General features: G+C 38.9%; 1 non-coding gene across 1 annotated transcript; it reads left to right on the top strand.

The window, feature by feature from the left end:
* The first annotated feature begins 1,367 nt into the window (after positions 1-1,367).
* On the top strand, positions 1,368-1,474 carry LOC112649561 (U6 spliceosomal RNA). Its single transcript, XR_003129622.1, has one exon. It is a non-coding gene; the product is annotated as a U6 spliceosomal RNA (small nuclear RNA).
* Positions 1,475-11,216: the final 9,742 nt, after the last annotated feature.

The following is an 11,216-nucleotide window of genomic DNA, read 5'->3' as shown; positions in this document are numbered from 1 at the left end:
CGACCAGGCTGAGTACTGCATCACACGGATGGCCCCCTACACGGGCCCCGACGCCGAGCCAGGTGCTCTGGACTTCATGTCCTTCTCCACCACGCTGTACAGCAAGAGCAACCTCTAACCCGTCCCCGGCTGGTGCCCTCATTGCCCGCTGTGCACCCCTGCCCTGTGCCCCCGCTGTCCCCCTCTCCCGCCTCTCAAGGGTTAGGTCTCCTTGCCCAGCCTCCAGCCGGGCGCCAGCTGGGACCCCACGTGGCATCGAGCCTTCCCGCCCACCAAGTGACAGTTTACAAAATTATTTTCTGCAAAAAAGAAAAAAAAGGTTATGTTAAAAAAAGTAAAAAAAAAAAACACATATTTTATTATAGAAAAAGTATTTTTTTCTCCACCAGACTTAAATGGAAAAGAGGAAAAATTAACTGCACCGAAACGTTTTGTTTTGTTGTGACATAGGAAAATAACCAAGCACAATGTTATATTCCATACTTTTTATCGATATTTTTCTCTCTCTGTATCATCTGCTGTATTCATTTCTCCAATATCATGTCCACCTTGATGTGGGGGGGGGGGAGGTCAGGGGGGATCTTGTCAGAAGGCACATTGGTGTATGTGTGTTTGCTAGCTCACTTGTCCATGAAAATATTTTATGATATTAAAGAAAATCTTTTGAAGTGGCTGTTTTTTAAGGAAGAGGGAAAAAAAAGAGTTAATAATTAACTCTCTTCTTCTGCTTGGTGTAGGTTTTATTTGCTGTTCTTTCTCCAGTTCCTTTAGATGTGAGGTTAGCTTCTGTAGTTGAGTTTATGTATAGAAGTTTCTGGAGTGAGGGGTGATAAACCTTGCCAGAGATTTTTCTGGAACTGTCCAGAGAGCCAGAAAATTCAAGAAAGAGCCAGATTAGCAGGGCTGCAGGTGGTCTACAGATCAAGATCTCTTTGCCATCTAAGGATCCAAACATCAAGACACCAGCATAATGGCTTGCCATCAGTGCTAATGTTTGATGAAGGAGCCAAGAACTATTTTTGCAGACTTTGGGCACAGAAACTTACCAGCTTAGTTCTTTCTCACAATGATGGCTGATATGCGTGTGCAGAGATCACAGTGAACCAGTAGTAAGGATTCATTTTTCATCTGGTAGTCAGTGTGGCAAAACCCAACAGCACGGAGCATATGAAAGAGTCAATATTGTTACATCTGCCAAGATATCTATACAGAGAAGCAAGAAGATAAAAACATTGAGATTTTGACTGTTGTAATCTTGGGAAAGAGGAAAGAAAATCCTAATAGTGATATAAAGTTACTGGTTAACTAAAGCACTCCTGGACTATTAAAGCTAATTAAAGTAAACATTGACAAAGAATCTGAAAGGTGTGCTCGCTTCGGCAGCACATATACTAAAATTGGAACGATACAGAGAAGATTAGCATGGCCCCTGCGCAAGGATGACACGCAAATTCGTGAAGCGTTCCATATTTTTGTGCAATTAAAAAAAAAAAAAAGAATCTGAAAGGCAATTTCTTTTCCCAGTAGTCTATGAAGCAACTTATTTTCAAGATAATAAGGCATTAGTGACTAGGATACAGAATCTGATGAAGAATGCCCTTGTATTAACAGTACATTAAGATACAAGTCCTGCTCTTTTTGTGATCACAATTGAAGTAAAATAGTAACTTTCATGAAGTTCCTTATAGAATGAATAAAATTCTAGTCCAAAGTCTGTGATGATAAAATATATTTGGTTATTGAAGCTTAAGTGACATCAGGACAACAAATATTACACTATATGTTAACTGGGATTTAAATAAAAACTTGAAACAAACTAACAAAAAGTGGCAGCAGAACTTAAAGGCTCAGAGCACACAGCAAGATCTATGGGAACACTATGATTGAGGTTCCATTTCTCACACAAACAGTAGCAAAGAATAATAAAAATGATGATGTTTCTGGTCACCTGATGTGAAGATGACATTGTCCCACATGTCTTTTCCTCTCTTAAGGAACATATCAAGAACCTTGATTCATAATACTAAGATACAACTTTGATAGCTTTTGCTTGTATTTTGAAAGAACAGAAACCCAATAAGCTCAAAGTTCCAGTTATATAGGCAATGCCTATCTTAATATAATTAATCAAATTTGTTCGATATACAAGTATATAGACTGAGGACAAATTTTGCAAATTGCTCCATGAACCTATTATCAATGATATCTACTTGAATCCCCTGCTACAATGTCTAATAGGAGGCCTGGGTGCTAAAACCAGACTGATGTCAAATGAGTACTGGCATTTTTGTAGCCTAGTTAACATGGCTTATGAAAGTTCATAACTAATGATCAGAAACAACTACTCACTGTCTGCCCTCATATAAAAGCATTTGTGAAAAGATCCAATTCAATAACCTTCAGTCTCTACCCAGATAACTCCAAAATGTTCTCTGAAAAGTTCAGCATCATGATAAAATGATGCTAAGGATTTCCAAAAGCACAGTTGAATCTGGGGGATATAAGAGGATAACATGATGGCAGTTAGTACATTAGAGGAAATGTTGGTTAATAAATTCCTAATATATCTAGAATCTGCTAAGCTCTCTTAAGCATGTGTATTTTATTGACAAAGAATCATACTAAGTGCAAGGCCTTATCAAAGACTGTAAGGAAGTAGAAGACTTATGTAAAACCTTGAAATCCAGTATCTTACTTTTTGTTGATGGAGAACATAGAGAATGAAATGTCCATAGATCTATGAAACTAGATATTCTGTTTGGTGATATTTCCCTTGTTATTGGTAAAGAATTTAACAAATAACTAGAGATAGTATTAAATATGTTGCAGCAGCAAAGAAAGGTGCAAGATGGCAGAAGAGTAGGGTCCCCAAGTCACCTGTCCCCACCAACTTACCTAGATAACTTTCAAATCATCCTGAAAACCTATGAATTCGGCCTGAGACTTAAAGAGAGAACAGCTGGAATGCTACAGTGAGAAGAGCTCACACTTCTATCAAGGTAGGAAGATGGAAAAAATAAAGAAATAAAAGAGCATCCAAGGGGGAGCCCCCCTCTCCCTCCCCCTCCCCAAGCCGAGAGGAGCCGGGCTAAGGCCAGGTGGCAAGTACTTCCAGGACAGGAAAGCCCAGTCCTGGAGAAGCAGGAACTTTACCAATCTTCCTGGATGGAAAGGCACTCGCAGGGAACTCAGGCATGATCCCAGGAGGGACAGATGCCCTCAGGCTCCCAGGGGCACTAACAAAGGAACTGTGCCCCAGGGGAGAGCGCACCATACTCTGTGGGCCGAGCTCCCTAAAGGGCAGCAGCGCGCCTCTGGAAGGGCCCGGGGAGCAGTGTGGGCGGTGGCTCAGGCAGTGGCTCTGAGTGGAGGGGGCTGCGCTGCCCTGGGAGCGAGATTCCAGCAATGCAGGCCCTGGAGCCCAGGGCGCCGAGGTACAGAGCCCAGGATCAGCGCTCCCCCCGAGACAGGCAGAGGCCGGGAAGACACAGGAGAGCAAGGACACTCCTATCACCACCGGGAGCCCCGAGCTGTGCAGATCAGCGGACCCCACCCCCGGAGCATCCAGGCCCCTGCAGACAGGGAACTGCAGTAGTTAGTGTGGGAACTGACTCCAGGGCTGGGAGGGTGGCTGCCACCACTGTTGTTGTTCCTCCTGGTGTCACCTTGTACCTGGGACTGAGCAAGGGTTTCACAGGATAAACAGATAACACTGAGCCCTGTACCTGGCATGGGGGTGGGGAGCTCCCAAAGGTCCACACACCTAAGAATCAGCACAGCAGACCCCTCCCCCAGAAGACAAGCTGGAAGGACAGGGAAAAAGCAAGTTATTGACCAAGCAGCGGGGAAAACTTCCAGGGGAAGTCGAGGGATTTACAGTATATAGAATCAGAGGATACTACCCCTTATTTTTTATTTTCTGTTGTTTACCCCCGCATTTTATTTTTTATTTTTCTATATTTTTCTACTTTTTCCAGGACAGCTTGTTTGTGGCCACTCTGCACTGAGCAAAATGACTAGAAGGATAAAAACACCACAAAAGAAAAAATCAGAAACAGTCCTCTCTCCCACAGAGTTACAAAATTTGGATTACAATTCAATGTCAGAAAGCCAATTCAGAAGCACAATCATAAAGCTACCGGTGACTCTAGAAAAAAAGCATAAAGGATTCAAGAGACTTCATGACTGCATAATTTAGATCTAATCATGCAGAAATTAAAAATCAATTAAATGAGATGCAATACAAACTAGAGGTCTTAACGATGAGGATTTACGAAGTAGAAGAACAAGTGAGTGACATACAAAACAAGTTAATGGCAAGGAAGGAAGCTGAGGAAAAAAGAGAAAAACAATTAAAAGATCATGAGGATAGGTTAAGGGAAATAAATGACAGCCTCAGAAGGAAAAATCTACGTTTAATTGGGGTTGCAGAGGGCCCCGAAAGAGACAGAGGACCAGAAAGTGTATTTAAACAAATCATAGGGGGATCCCTGGGTGGCGCAGCGGTTTAGCGCCTGCCTTTGGCTCAGGGTGCGATCCTGGCAGACCTGGGATCGAATCTCACATCGGGCTCTCGGTGCATGGAGCCTGCTTCTCCCTCTGCCTGTGTCTCTGCCTCTCTCTCTCTCTCTCTCTCTCTCTCTGTGTGACTATCCTGAATAAAAAAAAAATTAAAAAATATATATATATTAAACAAATCATAGCTGAGAACTTCCCAAACTTGGGAAGGGAAACAAGCATTCAGATCTGGAGATAGAGAGATTCCCCACCCCCTAAAATCAATAAAAACAGTTCAACACCACCACATTTAAGAGTGAAACTTACGAATTCCAAAGATAAAGAGAAGATCATTAAAGCAACAAGAGACAAGCGATCCCTAAACTTTATGGAGAGAAGTATTATGTTAAGGGCAGACCTCTCCACAGAGACCTGGCAGGCCAGAAAAGGCTGGCAGGATAAATTTAGGGTCCCAAATGAGAAGAAAATACAGCCAAGAATACTTTATCCAGCAAGACTCTCATTCAGAATAGAAGGAGAGATAAAGAGCTTCCAAGATAGGCAGAAACTAAAAGAATATGTGACCACCAAACCAGCTCTACAAGAAATACTAAGGGGGATTCTGTAATAGAAAGAGGAGATTCAAGAGAACAATCCACCAAAACAGGGACTGAATAGGTTCATGATGGCACTAAATTCATATCCTTCAATAGTAACTCTGAACGTGAATGGGCTTAATGACCCCATCAAAAGGTGCAGGGTTTCAGACTGTATAAAAAAGCAAGACTCATGCATTTGCTGTCTACAAGAGACTCATTTTAGACAAGAGGACACCTACAGCCTGAAAATAAAAGATAGGAGAACTACTTACCATTCAAATGGTCCTCAAAAGAAAACAGGAGTAGCCATTCATATATCAAATAAATTAAAGTTTATCCCAAAAACTGTAGTAAGAGATGAAGGGGGACATTATATACTACTTAAAGAATCTATCCAACAAGAGGACCTAACAATCATCAATATTTATGCCCCGAATGTGGGAGCTGCCAAGTATATCAATCAATTAATAACCAAAGTTAAGACATACTTAGATAATAACACACTTATACTTGAAGACTTGAACACAGTGCTTTCTACAATCGACAGATCTTCTAAGCACAACATCTCCAAAGAAACAAGAACTTTAAATGATACACTAGACCAGAAAGATTTCACAAATATTTACTGAACTTTACATCCAAACACAACTGAATACACAGTCTTCTCAAGTGCACATGGAACTTTCTCCAGAATAGACCACATACTGGGTCACAAATCAGGTCTCAACTGATAAAAGAAGATTGGGATCATCCCCTGCTTATTTTCAGACCATAATGCTTTGAAACTGGAACTAAATCGCAAGAAGTTTGGAAGGATTTCAAACACGTGGAGGTTAAGGACCATCCAGCTATAAGATGAAAGGGTCAGGAGGGAAATTAGAGAAAAATTAAAAAAGATTCATGGAAACTAGTGAGAATGAAGATACAACCATTCAAAATCTTTGGGATACAGCAAAAGCAGTCCTGAGGGGGAAATGCACCATAATACCAGCATCCATCCAAAAACTGGAAAGAACTCAAATACAAAAGCTAACCTTGTACATAAAGGAACTGGAGAAAGAACAGCAAATAAAACATACACAAAGCAGAAGAACACAGTTAATTAAGATTCGAGCAGAACTCAATGAAATAGAGACCAGAAGAATAGTGGAACAGATCAACAAAACCAGGAGTTGCTTCTTTGAAAGAATTAATCAGATGGATAAACCATTAGCCAGCCTTATTAAAAAGAAGAGAGAAAAGACTCACATTAATGAAATCATGAATGAGAAAGGAGAGATCACCACCAATACCAAGGAAATACAAATGATTTTAAAAACAATATACACCAAAAAATTAGGCAATCTAGAAGAAATGGATGTATTTCTGGAAAACCACAAACTACCAAAACTGGAAGAGGAAGAAATAGAAAATCTGAACAGGCTGATAACCAGGGAGGAAATTGTAGCAGTCATCAAAAACCTCCCATACACAAAAGTCCAGGGCCAGGTGGCTTCCCAGGGAAATGCTATCAAACGTTTAAAGAAGAAACCATACCTATTCTACTAAAGCTGTTCAGGAAGATAGAAAGAGATGGAATACTCCCAAACTCGTTCTATGAGGCCAGCATCACCTTAATTCCAAAAGCAGACAAAGACTCCACCCTAAAGGGAATATAGAGCAATATCCCTGATGAAAACAGATGCAAAAATTCTCAACAAGATACCAGCCAATAGGATCCAACAATACATTAAGAAGATTATTCACCACGACCAAGTGGGATTTATCCCTGGGACACAAGGCTGGTTCAACACTCGTAAAACAATCAATGTGATTCATCATATCAGCAAGAGAAAAAACAAGAACCATATGATCCTCTCAATAGATGCAGAGAAAGCATTTGACAAAAGACAGCATCCATTCCTGATCAAAACTCTTTGGAGTGTAGGGATAGGGGGAACATTCTTCAGCGTCTTAAAAGCCATCTATGAAAAGCCCACAGTAAATATCATTTTCAATGGGGAGACACTGGGAGCCTTTCCCCTAAGATCAGGAACAAGACAGGGATGTCCACTTGTACCACTGCTACTCAGCATAGTACTAGAAATCCAAGCCTCAGCAATCAGGCATCAAAAAGAAATTAAGGCATTCAAATTGGCAAAGAAGAAGTCAAACTCCTCCTCTTTGCAGATGACATGATACTTTCCATAAAAAAAAACAAAAGACTCCCCCGCAAGATTGCTAGAACTCATACAGCAATTCGGCAGTGTGGCAAGATCAATGCCCAGAAGTCAGTGGTATTTCTATACACTAAAAATGAGCCTGAAGAAAGAGAAATTAAGGAGTCAATCCCATTTACAATGTCACCCAAAAGCATAAGATACCTAGGAATAAACCTAACCAAAGAGGGAAAGGATCTATACCCTAAACACTACAGAACACTTCTGAAAGAAATTGGGGAAGACACAAAAACCGGGAAAAATATTCCATGCTCATGGATTGGAAGAATTAATATTGTGAAAATGTCAATGTTACCCAGGGCAATTTACACATATGGTGCAAACCCTATCAAAATACCATGGACTTTCTTCAGATATTTGGAACAAATCATCTTAAGATTTGTGTGGAATCAGAAAAGACCCTGAATAGCCAGGGGAATATTAAAAAAAATCATAGCTGGGGGGCATCACAATGCCAGATTATAGATTGTACTACAAAGCTGTTGTCATCAAGACAGTGTGGTACTGGAACAAAAATAGGCACATAGACGAATGGAACAGAATAGAGAATCCAGAAGTGGACCCTCAACTTAATGGTCAACTAATATTCGACAAAGCAGGAAAGACTATCCACTGGAAGAAAGACAGTCTCTTCAATAAATGCTGCTGGAAAAATTGGACATCCACTTTCAGAAGAATGAAACTAGACCATTCTCTTACACCATACACAAAAATAAACTCAAAATGGATGAAATATCTAAATGTAAGACAAGATTCCATCAAAATCCCAGAGGAGAACACAGGCAACACCCTTTTTGAACTTGGCCACAGCAACTTCTTGCAAGATACATCCATGAAGGCAAGAGAAACAAAAGCAAAATGAACTATTGGGACTTCATCAAGACAAGAACCTTCTGCACAACAAAAGAAACTGTCAACAAAACTCAAAGACAACCTACAGATTGGGAGAAGATATTTGCAAATGACGTATCAGATAAAGGGCTAGTATCCAAGATCTATAAAGAACTTATGAAACTCAACAGCAAAGAAACACACAATCCAATCATGAAATGGGCAAAAGACATGAACAGAAATTTCACAGAGGAAAACATAGACATGGCCATCAAGCACATGAGAAAATTCCATCCACGTCAAAGCAAATGGTGGTGGGTATTTGTCATTTCTAATGGTTGAGTAATATTCCACTGTATACATATACCATATCTTCTTTATTCATTCATCTTTCGAAGGACACTGAGGCTCCTTCTACAGTTTGGCTATAGTGAACATTGCTGCTATAAACATTGGGGTGCAGGTGTCCTGGCGATTCACTGTATCTGTATCTTTGGGGTAAATCCTCAGCAGTGCAATTGCTGGGTCGTAGGGCAGATCTATTTTTAACTCTTTGAGGAACCTCCACACAATTTTCCAGTTTGGCTGCACCAATTCACATTCCCATCAACAGTGCAAGAGGGTTCCCCTTTCTCCACATCTTCTCGAACATTTGTTGTTTCCTGCTTTGTTCATTTTCCCCATTCTCACTGGTGTGAGGTGGTATCTCATTGTGGTTTGATTTGTATTTCCCTGATGGCAAGTGATGCGGAGCATTTTCTCATGTGCTTGTTGGCCATGTCTATGTCTTCCTCTGTGAGATTTCTGTTCATGTCTTTTGTTGGGCTTGGTTCTTAACGTATAAAAGACATATGAAGGAAATATAGTAGGGAATCTGAAAAAAAAAGAGAGGAAAGTCAAACAAGATGGAATTATTCTGAGAAAAGAAAGTTACTGTCCAACAGTACGGACTTCTCTTTGAAAATATTCATGGAAAAAGTGAAGTTTTGAAATCTTCTACTTGGGAAAGTGTTTTTAGAAATGCTTCCTTCCAGTTTCATGTTTTGGTATTAGAGCTCCTTAGAGTTTGTTTTCCTTTCCTTTTAACATGGACATGCATGCCCCAATCATGAAAATGCATATCCTATCAGGGTTTTAAAGAATCTATTTTGAAGAATTTTGAATCATGATTATGAAAAGTATTTGTTTATATTCTCTTTTTAGGTCTTTGTGAAGAAGTATCCACTGATAAAGAAATATTTGGGTTCCATGGGATTCCTGACTGGTTCAGTTAGTAGAACACGTGACGCTTACATTTATTTGTAAGTTTGAGCCCCACATTGGGTGTTAGAGATTGCATAAAATCTTTAAAAAATTAGAAAGGGAAATATTTGGTTTTCAAACAAAAGGCATTATAAGCATACTGAGTTTTATTACAACTGACAAATCCCACTAGGTTTTTATAACACTTCCAACACTTGTTTCCTTACACTTTAATTTTTAGTATTTTTTTATCTTAAAGGAAAGACACTCTTGGTTATAATTTGACAAGTCGACCTGTCTTCTCATTTTTTCTGTATTGTTTAGCTGCAGAGGGTGGATAAAATTGAACAAGGTTAAGAGAGATAATTTCTTGCTAAAAGTAACTAATTCTGCATCATTTCCCATTAAGCTAAGAATTAAATGGAAGAGTAAATCAGAATTTTTCCACGCTGTTAGGGAAGCATTGAATTTTAACTGAATGTCAGATTGTTAAAGGTAACAAAGATAGAGTATATACAGAGCCACTTGAAAAGATTAATGATTCTATTCTAATTATGCCAATTTATTTTTTAAATGAAAGTATTCTCCTGCAATTATTTTGATAAATCCTCTTAAAACTCTTCTTCTTGCTCCACAGTTAGTATCTATCCCATTGGTAGCTAGTGTAGGCAGTTGCCAGAATAATCTTTATATTCAGTCAATAAGAAGTTCATAATTTTGAAAGTGACCACATAAAGGATGAGATCACCTACTTCCCTTGAGGAGTTAGGATAATTGCTTGTTTTCAAAAGTGTTTGACTAATAAGAATTTGTGAAGGTAAGTGCCATCCTTAAAATTCTTCTAATGTCTGACATCTTTATATCTTGCTCTTTGCTGCTGTATTTTGATTGTCTAAATTTTATGCTGCTATTCTTTGAGTTAGTAGGTTGAAGTCTATTTTTTAGATAGGCATACTTAGTTGAAATAGTCACCATGTCATTTAATGTTTTGTTTTCTAAGAATAAAAGCTATTTATTTGCTTATCCATTTAAGTATTTCTGAAACTCATATGACTTATGGCTATTTAAGCTACTCAAAGGTAACTGTTTTGCCTCCAGAAATAAGTGTTGCCTTGAATCAATATAACACTCTGGTTAGTGTCTTGCTCTTAGAAATCACTTGGATAGTACAATCCATATTCATATTTTAGCATCTTATCCATAAAATAATCAGAGCATTTTTGTTAAATATTTTGCTGAAATCAAAATACTACGTATGTGAACAATGTGTGTTCTTGACAATCCTAATTCCAGAGAAACTCTTTTCTCCATTGTTTCCTTAATTGCCTATGAGGTCAATTATTAAACAAGCCAAAATTTATCATATGTTTTGCTTTGGGAACACTGAAACTTCAGGCATATTTCTTGAAATTGTAGTCTCCCTTAATTTTTTCTTCCCAGTGTGCTAGTTCTGTGAAAACGATTAGAAAGTATCATCTGTATCCTCCCTGTTTCCAAACAGGTTGTATGAGATTCCCATTTAGTTATTTTGTTGTTTCACCTCACCATGCTTCTTCCTCTAAATTCATAGATATTTTTCCATTCTATATTTTTGCAACATCTTACACTTTTGACTTTTAAAACCTATTTTTGAACAGATTATCTTTAATTATAATTTTTCACTGAATACCATGCCATCAAGCCTCAGTGATGCTTACTCAAATCTATTTAACCTCTTTGTGTGAGAATCTCTAGATGCTTTCATTTGTCACTCATACTCTCACTATTGGTAGAAGACAGCTGAAGCTAAAACTAGGACTCCCAAATATCTTCCCTATTGTATTTTAAT

The sequence above is a fragment of the Canis lupus genome, chromosome X (genome assembly GCF_003254725.2).
Source record: "Canis lupus dingo isolate Sandy chromosome X, ASM325472v2, whole genome shotgun sequence".
In the NCBI taxonomy this organism is placed as follows: domain Eukaryota; kingdom Metazoa; phylum Chordata; class Mammalia; order Carnivora; family Canidae; genus Canis; species Canis lupus.
This window is presented reverse-complemented; position numbering and strand designations above follow the sequence as displayed.